This window comes from Sceloporus undulatus, unplaced genomic scaffold (assembly GCF_019175285.1).
Source record: "Sceloporus undulatus isolate JIND9_A2432 ecotype Alabama unplaced genomic scaffold, SceUnd_v1.1 scaffold_13, whole genome shotgun sequence".
In the NCBI taxonomy this organism is placed as follows: Eukaryota; Metazoa; Chordata; class Lepidosauria; order Squamata; family Phrynosomatidae; genus Sceloporus; species Sceloporus undulatus.
The window spans coordinates 5,684,488-5,702,882 of record NW_024802935.1 but is presented as its reverse complement, the minus strand read 5'-3'; positions in this window follow the sequence as shown (position 1 = coordinate 5,702,882).

The following is an 18,395-nucleotide window of genomic DNA, read 5'->3' as shown; positions in this document are numbered from 1 at the left end:
CTTTGGAGATATGCTGTTTAAATGATGCATGCATCCTAAGAATCCGGAAGCTGCACCAAAGCTGCACTCCGATGCTTAGGAATGGAGTGTGGCTTTGGGGCGACCTCCGGACTCATAGGACCCATGCATCATTTAAACAGCATACTTCCAAAGAGACCTGAAGCAGCTTTATTTTGGCAGTCTGTAACAGGCCAATAGTACACAACAGACTAAAATAAAGATGATAATTTGGCTATTTCCAATGCCTACTAGAATCTAGCATGGAGCTTCAAACAAGTCAGACTATAGAAACATCACAGACCATGATGGAAACAAATATGGGGATTAGCTCCAAGCTAGCTTTCTCCATTCTCCAGTCATCACAGTTGCTACAGAAGACTAAGGGGGGGGGGATACAGACAGGCTGCTCCATGCCGCCCATTTTTGCCCCTCATCAGTACTGCACCAGTAGCACGATGCGGTACTGATGCACTCCCTAAAAAGGAGCCACTCTAGGCAGCTTCTTTTTAGGGGTGTTATATTGGCGCTCATGTACCATGATGCCACCTCTTCTGACAAGTGCCGTTTGGGTGCTTGGAGACCCATGCATCATCGTCGCACACACTGTTTGGACAGGGCATGGCAATATGGCGCACAAGCATCAAAAGTAGGGCTGGGCGCGTGTGGATGCCTAGCCCTACCGAGCCCTAATTTTGGCCCGAGGCCAGCACAAAGCACCAGTCTATACAGGGCCAAAAGAACTATATTCTGCTTTATAGAAAAGCTGGCCATAGCTCAGGGGATACTCATAAGCCAATCATGACACTCACAGGCCTGAACTGTCTACAAGCTAAATATCAGTTCCACCACCTTCACAAGTAGAATCAGTGGGGGTATACTGTAGCTTCCCAGTGGCTACCCTCAGACTTAGTAATTCCCTTCCTCTGGTGGAAAGAATGGTCTCCCTCTTGCATCCCCAGGCAAAGACTTTTTTCTCCATTATTTCAACAGGCCGTTGAACATTAAAGGTTTGTAAAGAAAGAGCTTTTAAGGGCATGTGTGATGACTGGTCCTCCAGTCATCTGGGAACTTCTTCTGAACCATAAGGGGTTAATCTGGGAGGAGGTACATGCTAATGAGAGATTGACATCACATGCTAATGAGCTGTGGCATCATAGCTGATGTAAGTAAGGTCTAACTGACCAATCAGAGAGTGGGACCGTGAGATTCAAGAACTTTCTATGGAAAATCTTTAAAAAGGCTTTTTGCGGCCATGCGCTCTTTGTCTCTCCCTTGATCCTCTCCTGAGGGGGAACCAGATGATGTCTCTTGGAGTCTGGGGGACACAGACTCAGGGGAATGCAGGTTGAGAGGCAAAGGGCCCTCCCTGCATCCAGGAACTCAAAAGGACTACAAATCCCATCTTCCGTGAGTAGTTAGGAACTGTTAAAATATATTTCTAATTTGTATGGAAAATGTTCAGATGTGTCAATGGTTAACTAAAGTTTAAAATGGTTCCTGTTGAAGGCCAGAAAGTCTAGGCCTGGAAGAGCAAGTCTTCAAGGACATGTGCTGAGACATAATATCAACAAATGTATTATTGTTATGCTCCTGTGTAGCATGGTGACTTCATGGGAAAGAGGTGTGTCCACTTGGTGGGAAGGTTGATCTTTTGAAAGAACAAAGACTGATGTCACATTCAAGCTTCTAGCATGGACTCTGAAAGAGTATAGATGTATAGTAGCTTGCTGTGCAAAGTGTAAATAGCAACAAAGTTAATAAACCCTCATTTGAGTGAAACTCTGTGTGGAAGTTACTTTGATCCTGAGTAGCTGAGAAGACTGCATCTGTTTCAGTTGGTACCAGTTCAAACCACCGGCGGCACGAGACATCAACAATCCCAAAGATCTTTTTCTCTAACAGGAACGTGTTAGCTAGTGCGTTTAGGCCTTTTGTTATTTTCAACAATGGCTTGTGTGGAATGAACTCTATAACTATGTTCTTTGGACCTGCAAGGCAAGGGGGCTTTGCAAGTGTGATATAAATTCTTTCTATCCTATTCTATCCTTTTTTAAAATAAACGTCTTTCTTAAAAAGCATCTGCTATCTCTCTTGCTCCTGTACACGTGCCTTGACTCGGCTATGGTTGCTCTGGGTTAGCAAGAAAGGAAACTAGATCTCTCTCTCTATTCCTCACAAGTCCCAGTGTGTGTGGGGAAGGGGTAGCTGTGGAGCTACTATAAATATAATTTATAGTTCATTCACTGGGTGGTGGCAGCTAAAAGTTCTTTTTTTTTTAAAGGGATCCCCTGAGAGTAATAGTCACGCACAGGGCTTTGCCCTCAGGGATCATCACATGGTGGCAGCGGTGGGATTCGAACCCACGTCCCCGAAGAGACTGTGTTTAAGACATACTGTTTTTCAAATTAATTTTTAACATTTTAAATTATAAGTTTAAAACTATTTTTTAGTGTTATTAATAATTTAATTCAATTTCAATGTTGATATTTTGCATGTTTTCACTATACATATTTTTAAGCTATCTTGGGTCCCTGTTTTAGGAGACAAGGCAGGGTATAAATAAAATTCATCATCATCATCATCATCATCATCATCATCATCATCATCATCCCAAATAAACTCTTTTCCTCCTGTCAAATGGGAACTTCCTTCTCCTTATTACAGTTTCCTACTACTCATAACAAGCTGGAACTTGGAATGTCCTAGCACCAATTGTGAATTAGTGATAACTCAGGTGTCATGATACTATTACAAAAATATTCTCACTTGCTATGTGCAGCCAACAAATAATGGAACCTAACAAAACATAGACAGCATAAAATAATACAAAGGGAAAACAAGGTTTCTTCACAGGAGGAAACCAGAGGAATTCATTACTTGCAAATTCTGATAGGCACTTATTTGAGTCATACCATCCACATTAATTTGCAGCCTGGAGTTGAGTTGTAATCCATTATGGTTAGTATGTCTCCAAATCTCAGCCCTAAAAAAACAGGGAATAGCAGAATTTGTGTTTTAAAAAAATCTGAATAGTGTAAAATAATTTTAAAATGCATCATATATCTATATAGATATAAAGGCCAGTTTTCTGCATTGAGAGATGGAAGTACAATGTAGGCATTGAGAGATGGAGATCCATTTCCTGAATAAAAGTGCCTGGCCACGGAATGACTGCCCCACACATCATGTATCAGCCCACCACTCATTTGTGTGTGTGTGTGTGTGTGTGTGTGTGTGTGTGTGTGTTTAATAGATATTTTAATTGTACACGTTTAATCCTGTTTTAAGGGGGGAATTTGGGACATAATTTTGTAAATGTGGATTTTAATATGTTGTGAGCTCTTTGATTGTCTTGTAACAGAAAAGCGAGATATAAATAAAAGTTTTATTTATTTTATTATTTATTTGTTGTATCAATGTTTCCTGATTGTTGATGCTGTATGTCTTCAAGTCATTTCTGATTTATGGTGACCCTAAGGCAATCCTAACTATTGACCACATTATTAGTTTGCACAGCAAGACACCACAGAGTAAATATGAGAAAGGTGGATATAGAGAGGCAGCAATGATACACTGGAATCGATGCAAAAAATATGATTTGCCATCTGCAAAGAACATAAGCCAGAAAAAGTTTTTAAAAATGATAAAGTAAAAGTCCTATGAGATTTTAAGGTAGAAACAGATAAACAATGCAAACATAATATGCCAGACTTAACTGTGTTTGAGAAAAAGAAATCCTGGGAGAAAGCAGAATTGAAGATGAAGAGCAGGAAATTATTATGACATATTTTGAAATGACAGTTTGGGGATCAGCATGGTGGATGTCTTTTGTGAGCGAGTTTTTTTATTGGAACAAATAATATTTGTTTATCAAAAATATGAGTGTGTCTTTATGAATTGACTATTTGGCTATTTCAATACATAATTTCAAACCATAATTATTTGCCCTAAATATTCAGGTGGGCTCCACTTTTGAATAACATGTCTATTCTGTTATAGTAACACAGAGTCTAAAAGACCTTAAATATCCAGTATTCCATTGTGGAGAACCTTTCACCTGAAGAGCATTAAAGTTGATGTGCATTAAAGTTGATGTGAAATAAACCTTATTAGTCCTTAAGCAGGGCAGCCAGTGGATTCATGCATGGTTTTATAGCTGCTCTGGGTTGCATAGGTTGTATAGAAGAGTTCCCACTGTTGGACTTTTGTCAGGAATAGGTTCAAGTACCCGGATGGCTCTTGGAACAACAGCAGGAGGGTCTTAAACTTGAGGGTGGATTGAGAGTCCCTGCAGAGACAACTGGTGGATATGTGCCTACAGGGACTGTGACAAAAGATACACTAGTTGTCCCTGTCCTTAAAGTGTTGTATGCTCTTTCTTGGTTTTGCTGGAAGAGATTAAAAACAGTTATCTCACTGGACCTTCTTTTTCTCCTTCAGTGCTGTGCACTTCTACTTAAAAGTAAGTCCCATTGTATTTGTTGGAGCTACTCTAAATTTAGCATGTAGAGCTTGATTCTGTCAACTGGAGCATATATACACAGAGGGAAAAAGAGGGAGAAAAAAGTTATTTAAAAGCAAATGAACAGTACTAGTTCCTGGTAGGATAAAGTTAATCCATATATATTGGAGTGATTAACAAACAAAATATAATAGTTCAATTATAAAGAAAAAAAATCAGCTTTCACTCCCCTAGCTACTTAAAATATAAGTATTATTCATTTGCATATTACAAAAACTCAAAACATTCCTCCATGTTTCCTTAATAGCTTCATAGGCCTTCTCCTTTTGCTTGACTTCGTTACATGGCTTCTACTTTTAAATTTTTATCTAGTTTTTCTTTTTCTTTTTAAAGTATATTTCAGTACAACAATTTCCAGTAGCTATTTTCTGGATATGTAACTTTTTAAAGACATATGAGTAAACTAAGTTCAAGAAACAAGAACTTAACTGTAAATACAGGGTCAAAGGAAAGAGTTGGCCCAAGACATTTTGTTGCCTGAGGCAGATCAGCAAGTACTGCTCCTCTTGCTAAAGTCAAGGCATTTGAGTTATTTTTGACCTAACACAGAAAATCTTTGTTTCCTGGCAGAAAAATACAATAACAATATATGAAATAACTAATAATTTTCTGACCTTTTCCTGACACTCAAAGTTTTCTGCTTGAGATGACTGTCTCACTGTGCTTAGTGTTTTTATGGCTAGCCTTAGTAAAGGAGGAAGACAGCTGAACTAAAGGAAATTTTAAAAACACAACCAATGAGTGCAGCACCTTAAAAAGAAAAAGAAAAAAAAGAATGCTGCCCTTTAGCTGTTTAGATAAAGCTTTGCAGCAAATAGTGGCTCCATGTCTTTGTTCTACATTGGTAAAGGCAGGCTATGATTGTCTTTAAAGTTCGTTTAGGGGGGAATAGACCATCATACTCATCAAAAAGGAAGCTTGGCTTTTCAGTTTCAGATTTGACCTCTGTAAAAGACTGAGGAGGGAAGAGCAAGCGATCTCCAGCACAAATCATCACACAGAATCACAACAGAGGTTTTGACACTTTGTAGCATGACACACAGCAAGAGTGCTATGAGAGGATAAAACACCTGCAGTATCTTGGGTTATTTTTCTTCCAAGACAACAAGGGAAGCTCTCAGGGCTTGGCAGGCCTTTCATTTTTCTTTTCTTCTCTTTACCCTTGTAACTACATTGGTATAAGAACCAAAGATGAGTCAAATGGCATAGAGAACAGCAAGACACCCCCCTTTTAATCCCAAGCTAAAAGAGTTGTTAGATGATTGCTGGTTTTTAGGCAGTATGAAAGAGCTTCTGAGAGTAGGTCTGCTCGATTTCACTATAACTGAAAGCAAGTTATAGTTTTCCTACCAAGGGCCTAGAAGAACTTGCTATTTGCTGGATCACTTCCTCTCTCCCTCTCTCCCTCTCTGTCTATGTGTGTGTGTGTGTGTGTGTGTGTGTGTGTGAGAGAGAGAGAGAGAGAGAGAGAGAGAAAAGAAACACAGGATAGGAAGCTGACTTTTTAGGTTTCTGATTCACGTGGAGAATCCTAGAAATCCATATAGAGGAGGGTCTCCTATAAACATCTAGACATCACTTTTCATATGATGAGAGTAAAACAGCTAGGCTTTGCATGCTGATTTAACTCTTTTGCTGAACTTCTGAATAGGGCTTTTCTCTTCTATAAAACCATTTTAAATCTCAGCTCCATGAAAAATCATCTGCAGATATAAGGAACAAAGGAATGGCAGCAGGGGTGTTGGTAAACACAATTCTTTTGCATTATAAATAAAAAACAAACAAACTTGAGTCTGTTTCTCAGTGTTACTATAAAAATGATCTAGAAAAAGAAGTAACACACTTTTTTGCTGTTCCCTGAACTAAATAATTGAATAAAGGAAAAAAAAATCTAACTCCCCCCCCCCATTCCAAACAGCATATTTGGGCATTGAAGAGGAGGAAGAGTGGAAAAGGCAGAGGAGGAGGAAGAGGAGAAGAAGAAGAGGAAGAGGAAGAAAGGGAAGAAGAGGAGGAGGAAGAAAGGGAAGAAGAGGAGGAGGAGAAGAAGAGATGGAGAAGAAGAGGAGGAGAAAGAAGATGAAGAAGAGGAGGAAAAGGAGGAAGAAGGAAGAGGAAGAAGAGGAGGAGGAGGAGGAGAGGAGGAAGAAGAAGAGGAGGAAAAAGATGAAGAAGAGGAGGAGAAAGAAGATGAAGAAAAGGAGGAAGAGGAAGAAGGGGAGGAAGAAGAGGAGGAGGAGAGGAGGAAGAAGAAGAGGAGGAAAAAGATGAAGAAGAAGAGGAGGAGAAAGAAGGGGAGGAAGAAAAGGAGGCAGAAGAAGAGGAGGAGGAGAAAGAGGAAAGGCTCTTTCCCCTGCCTGGCTGCCTCCGTCGCCAACGGAGGAAGCCAGGCAAGGGAATGGGGCCTCGCTGAAGCCAAGCCTGGAGGACTCCACGATCGCGGAGGAGCCCCCAGGGCATGGCTGGGGCTTGGAAGGCAGACATCCTCCAAGCCCCAGCCAAGCCTGGAGGACTCCGCGATCGCAGAGGAGCCCCCAGGGCATGGTTGGGGCTTGGAAGGCAGCCGTCCTCCAAGCCCCAGCCAAGCCTGCAGGATTCACTGGGGGGGGGGAGTCCCGGGGTGGGGCCAAACCGGGGCGGGACCATGCGGACCCGCCCCAAATCGGGAAAGTCCCGCCCCCAGGTGGGATATGAGAAGCCTACCTCAGAAGGATGCAAGCCTGAGTCGAGCTTGGGCCTTTTTGCTGGTCTTGAACTCGCAACCTTGTGGTTTTGAGTGAATGGCTGCAGTACAGGCATTTAACCACTGCGCCACCAGTTCTTCTTGTACCATGCCTTATGTTGCCAAAACATTACCACACTTACACAAAAGCAATACATTAGCAGGCTTTGGTTTGCAAAGAGGTTTGTGGGGAGTGTTTCGTGTTAAAACCAGGGGAAAGCAGGGATCCAAATCAATCCATCTACCATTGAGCCTAGTCAGTAAGCAGAGAAGACTGACTGTTTAGAGGGAACGGTATAGAAAAAGCAAGGATCCTCTGAGTCACCTGGCTTCCTGTTTGCATGGTTCCTGGACACCAGATTATCCTGGTGCATCAGCAGCCCCCTTTCACAGTTTTCATGGTCCTCCTGTATCAGCAAAGGAGCTAGCCATCAAGGGCAGGTCTAGTAGGCTGCTATTGTTGGTGGACACAGACAGGAAAGTTCTCCATCTGATCTTCCAGGGAGCAGAAAATATTCCCCTGGTGTTTCATGCTCAACTAGACTCTGGTCTTCTACACATATTCTTTCTCTTGGCTCTGGCATGGCTTATGATTGAACAGGGTCACACCCAGCTTAGGAGTAATAGTATCAGTCTCACCCTAGTGTGGCACATACATCACACAGGCGTTTTACAGACCACCCAAAAGGGTGGTCTGCCGCCGCCCTTGTTGCTGCATAAGGGAACCACAGTGGACAAACTGTGTGGCTCCCCCATGCAGCAAAAAGAAGCCACAAAAAGCAGCTTCTTTTTCCGGTGCTGTTGTGATGCCGCAAGGTGCCAATGGTGCCCTTGTGGCATTACAAGGGCACCGAGACATGCAGACGCTAGGTGTCCATCACGTCAAAATGGCAGTACCCATCTGTATAGGGTGCCACCATTTTGACGCCCTCATTACGTGCGAGGGGCAAGGCGCGTCAAGAAGCACCACCCCTCACGCATAACAATGGCGCCCAATAGGGACCGTCTATAAAGCGCCTCAGTTTTCCATTTAGAAAATCATTTTCTTTCATTCTGTGTTGCTTCCCAACAATTGGCTGGGGTCTGAGTTTAAGTGGGGTGGGAAGCAGATTTTCCAGTGTCCTGTGTCAACAAAGCCTCTTCAGCTGTAACTGATATAGTTCTGGCCTTTTATCTCAACAGTATGTATGTATGTATGTATTTATTTATTTATATCCCGCTCTTTTCCCAGGACTGGGACTCAGAGTGGCTTCACAGCAATTAAAAAGCAAGCAAACAAACAAAAAGTACAATTAATACATTTTAAAAATAAATAGATAAATGACATGCATTAAACAGAATGATTAAACTAGTCCAACATTCCTGTCTGTTCTTATAGTGATTCCTTAAATTCCTGTTTGAACAGGTAGGTCTTCACCTGCCGTCGGAAAGCCATCAAGGAGGGAGCCGTTCTTATCTCCCTGGGCAGAGAGTTCCAGAGTCTAGGGGCAGCCACTGAGAAGGCCCTCTCTCGTGTCCCCACCAAACGTGTTTGTGAAGGTGTTGGGATGGAGAGAAGGGCTTCTCCAGAGGATCTCAGAGTCCAGGCAGGTTCATACCAGGAGAAACGGTCTGCCAAATAATGTGGACCTGAGCCATGTAGGGCTTTGTAGGATATAACCAATACCTTGAATTGTGCCCGGGAACGAACTGGCAGCCAATGAAGCTGTTTCAACAGGGGAGTTGTATGGGCTCTGTAATCGGCACCTGTTAACAGCCTGGCAGCAGCTCTTTGAACCAGTTGAATTTTCTGAACATTTTTCAAAGGCAGTCCTATGTAGAGCCCATTACAGTAGTCCAAACGGGATGTAACCAAGGCATGTACAAACATCAACAGTATGTTTGTCTCTGTTCACTCCTGCCACAAATGTAGCCTGCTTTTTATATCCTCCCTTTTTCTCTAATTTGAGACTCAAGGTGCCTTGCAATCTAAATCAAAAATACAATATATGTAGATAAATTCACACAAAAACACACCTTGCAACTATCCCAATTTGAAAAGAGCAGTCCCAGTTAAACCTCTCTTATCCCACTGTTTTAACTGCTTTTAAAATGGCCCAGTTTTTCTCTCCCTCTTAGACTTTCTATCATTGTCTTCAACTTGAGTAAAAAGTATAAAAGAAATTTGCACCCAGTTAACTCAGCAGGGGAGAGGAGAAAGTGTGTGTGTGAAAATTTGCCCTTCCCAGTCGACTCAGGATAAAGCAACCAATAAGTTGTGCCATCTTGACCACACTCTAATCTTGTTTGACCACATGTATCCAAGTTTTCCTCTGTGAAAATTTGGAGGATATGCAAAAAGTGAACATTAAACCAGAATTAAACTATTCACAGTATTTAACAATGTAGGACATACACTTAAAATATCTTTTTAAAATAATTAAAAACAGTTCAGATGGAACAGGAATGCAATAGAGCATTCTATTGGGACATTCTGACCTTGCTCAGAAGGGAGTTCCAGAGCATATGGGCAGCCACTGAGAAGGCTTATATTATTATTATTATTATTAACCTTTATTTATGAAGCGCTGTAAATTTACACAGCGCTGTACATACAATCTTTTAGTTAGACGATTCCCTGCCCTCGGGCTTACAATCTAAAAAGACATGAACACAGAAGGAGAAGGGAGTGGTGACGGGAAAGGGTAAGAGGTAAGATATCACATCCCCTCTAACTGCCTGTGAAAGTGGTGAGAGTCAGAGGCTGTGCAGACTGCCCGTAAGGGGCAGCATGCAGCCACCTCCATCTTTGCCAGATCAGGGCCATGGCAACCGCACATTGCAGATCTGATCTGGCTTTTCCAGCGTGCAAAAAGGAGCCGTAAAAGTGGCTCCTTTTTGCACCCTGGAAAGGGTGCCATAGCTGCTGTGCTGTGGCTTTATGACACCCTTTTGGCACTGCATCATTTAAACACAGTGCCAGAGGAGTGCCATGATGCTGTGCACCATGTGACATGGTGCACAGTGTCACACCACCATGGGGTTCGGGTGTGCATCTATGGACACCATGTCCTGTTCACAGGCAGGCCTTAATGGCCGGTCTTAACAGCCCCTCAGAGAATTTTTTATTTTTTTGAGAATGTAGGGCCTGAACAGGCTCATATGGGAAGACACAGACTATCAGAAAGGTTGAACCCAAGCCATATAGGGCTTTAAATATAAGACATTACCAGCACTTCGAATTGTGTCGAAAAACAAATTGGCAGCCACTGGAGCTGCTGTCACAGGGGGGTAATATGATCCCTTTAAGCTGTCCTGGTTAACATACTGGCAGCTCTTTGCACCATTTGAAGTTTCCAAATACACTTCCAAATACAATTCAAAGGCAACACCATGTAGAGAGTGTTACAGTAGTCCAAATGGGATGGAACTAAAGCAAGTACCATTATGATGAGAATCTGGAATCTTAAGAATCCAGTGCAGCTGGCACATAAGCTTTAGGTGTACAAAAGTTCTCCTGCCACTGTGGAAACCTGGGCTTCCAGGCCCAAGGCTGAGTTGAGGAGGACACTCAAACTGTTAATCTGTGTCTTCAGGGGGAATGCAAAGCCCTTCCAACAAAAGCTCCCTGATCTGCCTTTTGATGGACCAGGAGTAGTACTTCTGTCTCATCTGGTTTTCTTCACCTTCCTCCAGTCCATTACTGATAGGAGGCACCAGTTTAGGGCTGAAACAGCTTTCTTGGATTGAGGTGGAAAACTGATAGCAGGCACCAGTTTAGGGCTAAAACAGCTTTCTTGGATTGAGGTGGAAAGGACTAACAGAGGTGGGTGTCATCTGCATACTGATAGTACTGGACCTCAAAATTCTGGACAGCAGCTCCCAGCAGCTTCATGTATATGATAGAATCAAGCCAACAGGTTAATGGCTAAGGCATTGAACAGGAGTCTCAGCATCTTCTGAGTTTGCCCCTGCAGGGTTTCCAAGTCCCAATCCAGGAAGGAATAGCATGATCAATGGTATCAAAGACCACTGAAAAATCAGCAGAAGCAGAAGGGACACATTTTTCCTATCCAATATCCTGTGCAGGGCATCCACCAAGTTGACTAAAGCCTCCATCCCATAATCAGTCCCAAATTAGATTAGAATGGATCTAGATAATTGGTCTCATCCAGAAACCCTGGATATTGTCTTTTGGAGATGATCTCTGGCAGAGCTTTGGAAACAGATTGAGAGGATAAATGTATAACAACATTAGACTAGTTTTATACCACTTTAACCCCATCCTATATAATTCTAGTACTGTATTTGTAACTTGGTGGGGAGGTAATTAAGATTCCCTGCTACAAAACTCTACTCCTCTCTTCTAACCACTAGAGCATGATAACAGAGAATTCTAAGTACCTTACCATATTGCAAAATCCAAGATTCCATAAAGTAAAACCATGACAGTTAAAATGGTATAAAAGTACTATATCCGTCTGATTTTATTTTATTTTATTCCCCTCCTCATACAATATGCTGCCCAAGTCAGATATATTCTACTAATCAGTCTATACTAACAGAGGAATAGAGATTTTGGAACTCTGGATTTACTAAGGAAGAGTTGGCTGAATGTGTATGGCTGCTTGCTGAAGGAATATCAATTTACTTCCAGCATATTGTGCTTGCAGTCACAAATAACAATCACAAAGACATAATACATCTCCTGGCCTCTTCTCATCAAAAGGAAATGAACTGCTCGCTTCTCAAGGAAGTAGGAAGCACATAACTATGGATATATGAAGAGTCTAGGTACAGGCAAGTATTTTCTTCTATTCATTTTGTTGGCAAGATCTTTCCCAAATGGGCTCAATTCTTCATAAATGTGACACAAAGAGATTTTTTCCCCACCAAAAACAAAATCAGGTGCAGAAGAAAGCTGAAGTGAGTTTCATCTCTGCTGGAACAGGTCTTTAAGTGCTTAGGTATATTCAGACACCTATCTTTTCAATGCTGATTTTGGATTGGCACCTCTTTTTCTGAGGCATCTAATCTTTAATGCAAATATCACATTAAGAACAATGGCCTCTACTTTCCTATGCTAATAAAAGATGTTAATACGTTCTTTGTTCTGTTGTCAAGTTTCTGTCCTGAAACCAAGTCATAGATAAATTGACACTCTTTTGATCAGCAGTACACCGATTCCTTGCATTGATTTCTTTTGGAACAGAGAATCTTCTTCCCTTTCTGATGAATCATTAGGCTCAGTATATGTTTATATTCAGTTAGATTTTTACTCATCTGCTTCTCTGTTCATGCACGGTCCATATTCTCTCTATGGATCCTAAAAATGTTCCATACACTTATATCATTTCAGCTATTGACTGTTATTCCATTATGAATTGAAAACATCTCTCTCCATCTTGAGCTAAGCATGTATTTATGTGCACTACACAACCTCCATCTCTCTGTATAACTCTCCACTTCTCTGGGGAACTTAAATATACTTGTAGATTGGCTTTTCAGTTTCAGCTGTGTGCAGGTAAATTACCCCATTCAATGGAGGGTTATTTTTGTCAGCTGTCACCTCAAATTATTTTGATTAGACAGATAAGAAAACTGTGGAAAGCGGTTTTCCTCTCAATCCTATAATATGGTACACTGGATATGACAATCAATAGTTACAACAAATACTCCATGTTCTTTCAGAGAAATTGTGAATTCATGACAAAGATTCTTAATTTTAACAGTTGTTGCAGATTAAATACTGTCTCCACAGGTGTATGCTCTATGCTTCTGTGGATCATTTAAAACTAAGCACGATGTGGAGCAGGTGGAGGCAACTGCATGGCAGGGACAAATTTTCTGAGAGAAGCAAAAGCATTACAAGCAGTTTGTTATTTGCCACAAGTTACATTCTAACTGTGTTTGCTGGATGAAAAAAACACACACATAAACGTTGATAAGGTAGGGAGATGGTAATTGACTATGTGGAACAGGCTTAAAGAAAGGACTAAACTGTATGTTATTTCTGACATAGCTACCCTAAGGGTTTTCTTGGCAAGATTTGTTCAGATGAGGTTTGCCATTGCCTTTCTCTGAGGCTTAGAGCCTGTGACTTGCCCAAGGTCACCAAAGGGTTTCATGGCTGAGCTGGGAATCAAACCCTGATCTCCAGAGTCACAGTCCAGCACTGAAACCGCTACAACCACGGTAGCTGTCACTATGCCACATTGGTAGAGCTCCCAACAAAGATCAGGCTTAACGGATCTTTGGCTAGATTTAAATCAATAGAGAAATTTTGTGTAACCAAAGATCCACAAAATACAAGTTACAAGAAAATTATACTTTTAGACTGGAATAAATTTAATTTGTGAATCCCTCTGTAAAGGTTTCTTTGCAGTACTAAATCCTTTCCTTTAATTAAAAATATCACTTTTAAAGTGAAATGGCTGGTGTCCCAACATTCTTATGTGGACATTTGGCCCAAATGATATTCTGAAGTGCTGGCCTTTGGGAAGGGTCCTGCCTGCTCAGACTTCTAGTTTTTCAGGCTTGTGACATAACATGACTCAGGCAGGTCTCAGCTCTCTCTGGCATGAAAGAGGACATTACTGTGAAAGTATTAACCCCAAAGTAGTCTTGATTTTTTTAATTTTATTTTTATTTTTTATTGTGACCTCTAACACAAGCAGAGATTCACTGGGAAAGGCTATTGAATTCATGCTAACCAAGTTAACCTTCCGTATAATATTAGAAGAGTTTAAGAGAGAAGTAGTGCATGGAAGAGGTGCCAAGTTCATTGAACACTCCTTGCTTTGAGAAACAGCCCTTTGGTACTAGATAAAAGAATGCAGCACATAAATTACATATGTGCTGAACTACCTGAAACTCATTTGGATACCCAGTGAAGCAGAGTATTGTATCCAATGGTTCACTGCTAGGGCAGCTCTGTCTGCTTTTTTGTTTCACTTTTCATTTTAACACTGCAAGAGAGCCAGCAGCTCCAGTTTTGTGCATCCATCTGCTAACCGTGAAGTCAAAGTTGCCAATAAAATCCAGAACAAAAACACAGGCCTGAGAATAATCATTTTCTTGATTTCAGCTTTGCAACAATTCAGATGAATTACCACAACTTCACTTTGAATCGTTTGACAACAAATCAGTGAAATTACAGCTACAATTCTGGCCCATTTTAATACATTATTGTATAGTGTTGCCTGATAGCTTCCACATTAGTGGGATGGTAAATCTGCTGTGAGTTAGTCCACATTTCAAAGGAGTTGTCCAAGGACCTGAAGCCTTATCACCAAATCAGAAAAATCTGACTAACACCCAGAGCAGATTTACCATCCACTGACATGAAAGCCATCAACAATATATATATATATATATATATATATATATATATATATATATATATATAATAATAATAATAATTGGGGGTTGCCGCAGCAGGAATGGGATTGGGTGTTTGTGTGAATATACACAGGCTAAAGAATGCATGCTTATCTTTATCCCAGTCCTATTGGAATACTCAATGTTCTTCTGGATTCAATGAAAAAACATTTTATTTTGATGCTTGAGGTCTTTAAGGCTATTTTAAAAAAAACATTTGTTTCTCTGTCCTGTTTTTTGAAAGAACTGTTGTTTTTTTAAATGTGTGGTTTGATCCATGATTTGGGTTTGTGGTGGAGTGGGGAAAGTTGATGAGTGGTCATCTAGGTCAAATGACCACATTGTTGTTGTTAATGTTGCTGATGTTGTTTTGTGCTTTCAAGTCATTTCTGACTTATGGTGATCCTAAGGCAAACCTCTCATGGGTTTTTATGGGGCTGAGAGTGTGTGATTCGCCCAAGGTCACCAGGTGTTTCCATGGCTGAGCAGGGAATCAAACTCTGGGCTCCAGAGTCAGTCAAATTTGGAACCTAGACCAAATATATATACCACACTATCTCTTCAGGTGATCACTTAGGTCACCTGATTGTTCCTGCCATGGAAGGGTAGCTCCCTTGTTTGTGGTGTTTAGAAAAGGCGAAGTCATCTTTTTTGCACTTCTCTTCTCTTCTCTTTTTTATTTTTGGTATTTGTATGTGAAGTTCACATACAGACTGTTGTACACAGTCACAGTTTGGCATTTCACCTTCCTTGATGTACTGGCTTCACTTTATAGAAGCACTGGTGGACAATCAAAATGATGGGAAAACAGAGAAAGGCTATTTGACTGAACAAATATGTGAATATATGGAAGCATGGCAGGAATCCAAAAGAACCCACAGCTGCTATTGTTGGACACAAACCGATATGAAATATGAGCACACAGTAGAAACCGTGTCTTGCACTGATGTGGCTAAATAATGGAAGTTACATGTGACTTTCCAAACTGATTTCAATTTGTATTAAAACAAGTGTGTGGGACAGTAAATTGGGGCAGAGATACTATGCAGTGGACCTGGGATACAGCTTTCATGTAGATTCAGCCTTAGATGTTCTCTATGCCAAACCAGAAACAAAAAGAATACAACATTCACAAGATTCAACTCAGCCTTAATTTGGATGATTTCAATTCATAAAACAGCCTAATTCAGGTCAAAATGATGTGGAAGCCTACCATTTGAGTGAGTTTCAATTCTAAATTTTGACTGAGCAGTCCAAGTCATGTCTTCTGTAACCTTTCTGCTCTTTGGAGAATCATAGGAAGAGGAGATATTTGAGAAGAGATTATATCTGGCAACTTTCTAACAAAAAAGTGAAGCTTTTTCCCCATTTTATTTTGATTTTTTAAACAGTGTGCTTATTTGTGGGTAAAATTGGAAAAATTTTGCATGGACAGCTGCTTATTATGAGAAGATTTCAGAGCAATTTTTACATTTTCTAAATAGTATGTGCTCATTCCACTAGGGATTTTAAACCACATACATGATAGATGTGTCCCAAATTAAAAAACTGAAAGTGCAAGTGGAGCATACAGATACCAGATATACTTCTCCCAGCTCAAGACCTTTTCTTTAGCTTTTTTGATGGCAATATGCATATAAATATCAATAGTCATGGAGATATCCCTAGTTAAGAAATCTGCAAATGTTCAGATGTATAAATGCAAGACTGGAAGAGGGGTTATGATGAACGAAAAACAACTTTTAAGACTTTTTAAAAAATCACTATGCATATGTTCTCCCAAATCTATCTTGAGAAAATTGGAAATGAGCCTGCTTTTAAGGAGCTTCATGTGTATTTGAACATCTCAAAATTCTATGTGAATCAGACTGTTTCAGTTTGGGGGTTTAGGATTCATCTGAATGCAAAGCACAATTTTACTGCAAACTCTTTTTGAACTCTCTCGTGTTTAGAAAGCATTATGAAGTTTGGAAGACAGAGTTGCTGGTAGGGAAATATGGGTACATTGAAAGGTATTAAATTAAACAGTCTTGTTTATGTATACTAGAAATATGTGTAAATCAATGAGATACTCATTTCCATTTTCTGAAGTTTCTTGGCACTTTGTTCTTGACTGATACGTATTACTGGTGTGCACAAACCAGATCTTTAAAGGTGACATGCACTAAGGAGTCTCTTCTTTTCAAAACACTTCCTTCCATGTGACAAGAATCATGGATGTTGGCAACCATGAGAGACAGTAGTGGATTTCTCAAGCAGCGTAGTCAGAGTGATAAGACAGAAGCTGAACAACAGCCAGGCCCATGCACACCGACACATGGAGAGTCTATTGGAAAAAAAGAAAGAAGCTTAATCTTCTTTTTTTAAATACATATAAAGTAGCTTGACTTACAAATTACTTGTTCATCGTTAAATACATAAGCCAATGGAAGGAGAGGAGAAGGGTGAGAAAAAGGTTACACAATAGTCTTCCATGTAGGACGAGGATTCAGAAAAAGAGTAGATGTGGTAAAACAAGCAAAGAAGTCACCATAATCCAAACAAACAATTATGAGTATAGGCATGTAAAGGCTGATAACACTAACAAGCGAATTATATGAGCAGGGAGTAGTGCATTCCTCTCCTTGTGCATTCTCTATACTTGCCTTGATAATGTTCAATCAGGACTTTTCTCCTGCAGCATCCACTCTTCCTTATTTGAGTAGTCTCTATTCCTCTTTCTTGTCACACAGAACCTAGACCAAATATATTTCACTGAACTTTAGCTGTGATCAAGCATTTGTAGCATAGAAAAGTGCTACTCAAAGAGGCAATCCATGCTAGTTCATGAGCTCTCAATTGCCTTTCCCTGTCTAGGCACTAAGAGATTAAAAAAACAACTGTAGCCAATGGGCAGAATAGTGGTAAGGGGGAGATGCCAGCCTCCCACATCAGATAAATTGAGAAGCAATGGCACAGGAAAACCAACTAAAACATGTTTCATGGAAAGACTGTAGTGCAGGTGTTAGCAATTATTCTACTATGGAAGGCTATACTCCAACTTAATAGATGTTGGTGAAATTACTTTTTGGATTAAAATTCATGGAATTCCCTAGCCAGGATTGCCATTGCTTGAGAGGGCATCCTGGGAATCGTAGTCCAAAAAGTAAGTTCTGAGCTGTGGGCAGAGCTGTAACCAGCAGCAGATCGGAGTCAAACTCCATTACTTTTCTCTTTTTTCTGCCATGTTGAAAAGAATGGAGAAACTCTTTACTGTAGAAAGCTTTTCAGGAAATTTTGAGATGGTACTTCACAGCCAAGGTAACCAGACAGCTTGTTCTGATGGTATGTAGCATACAGGTAGAAAATATTATTATTTATGAGCAATTGGAGTCAGACTGTCATGTTCCATACATTACTTCAATCTTAAGATTTGTACTCTGGCCTCTTTAACTCAACAACAGCTCAATAACACAGAGTGATGGGGAAATGCTTTACTCACACAGAAGAGAGAATCAAGCAAACAGCAAAACGTTTGTGAGCCAGGCTTCTAAGCCAGTGGCATTTCAGTCACTTGGTATCTGCATTAGCAGATGTGGTAGCACTGAAGGGGTTCCCCCCCCTTCACCTCCTGGGGGCACCCAGCTCTGGTCCAGAACCAAAATGTTTAATTTAGAATAAAAGGATAGAATGGAATTTCTGGGCTGGAGAAATGGAGAGCCATTATCAATATTTTATGAAGCCCTGGAGTTGTTGATACATGAAGATATTGGAGATGCTAAAATCAATTGCCTGCAAACAGGAATGGCATCT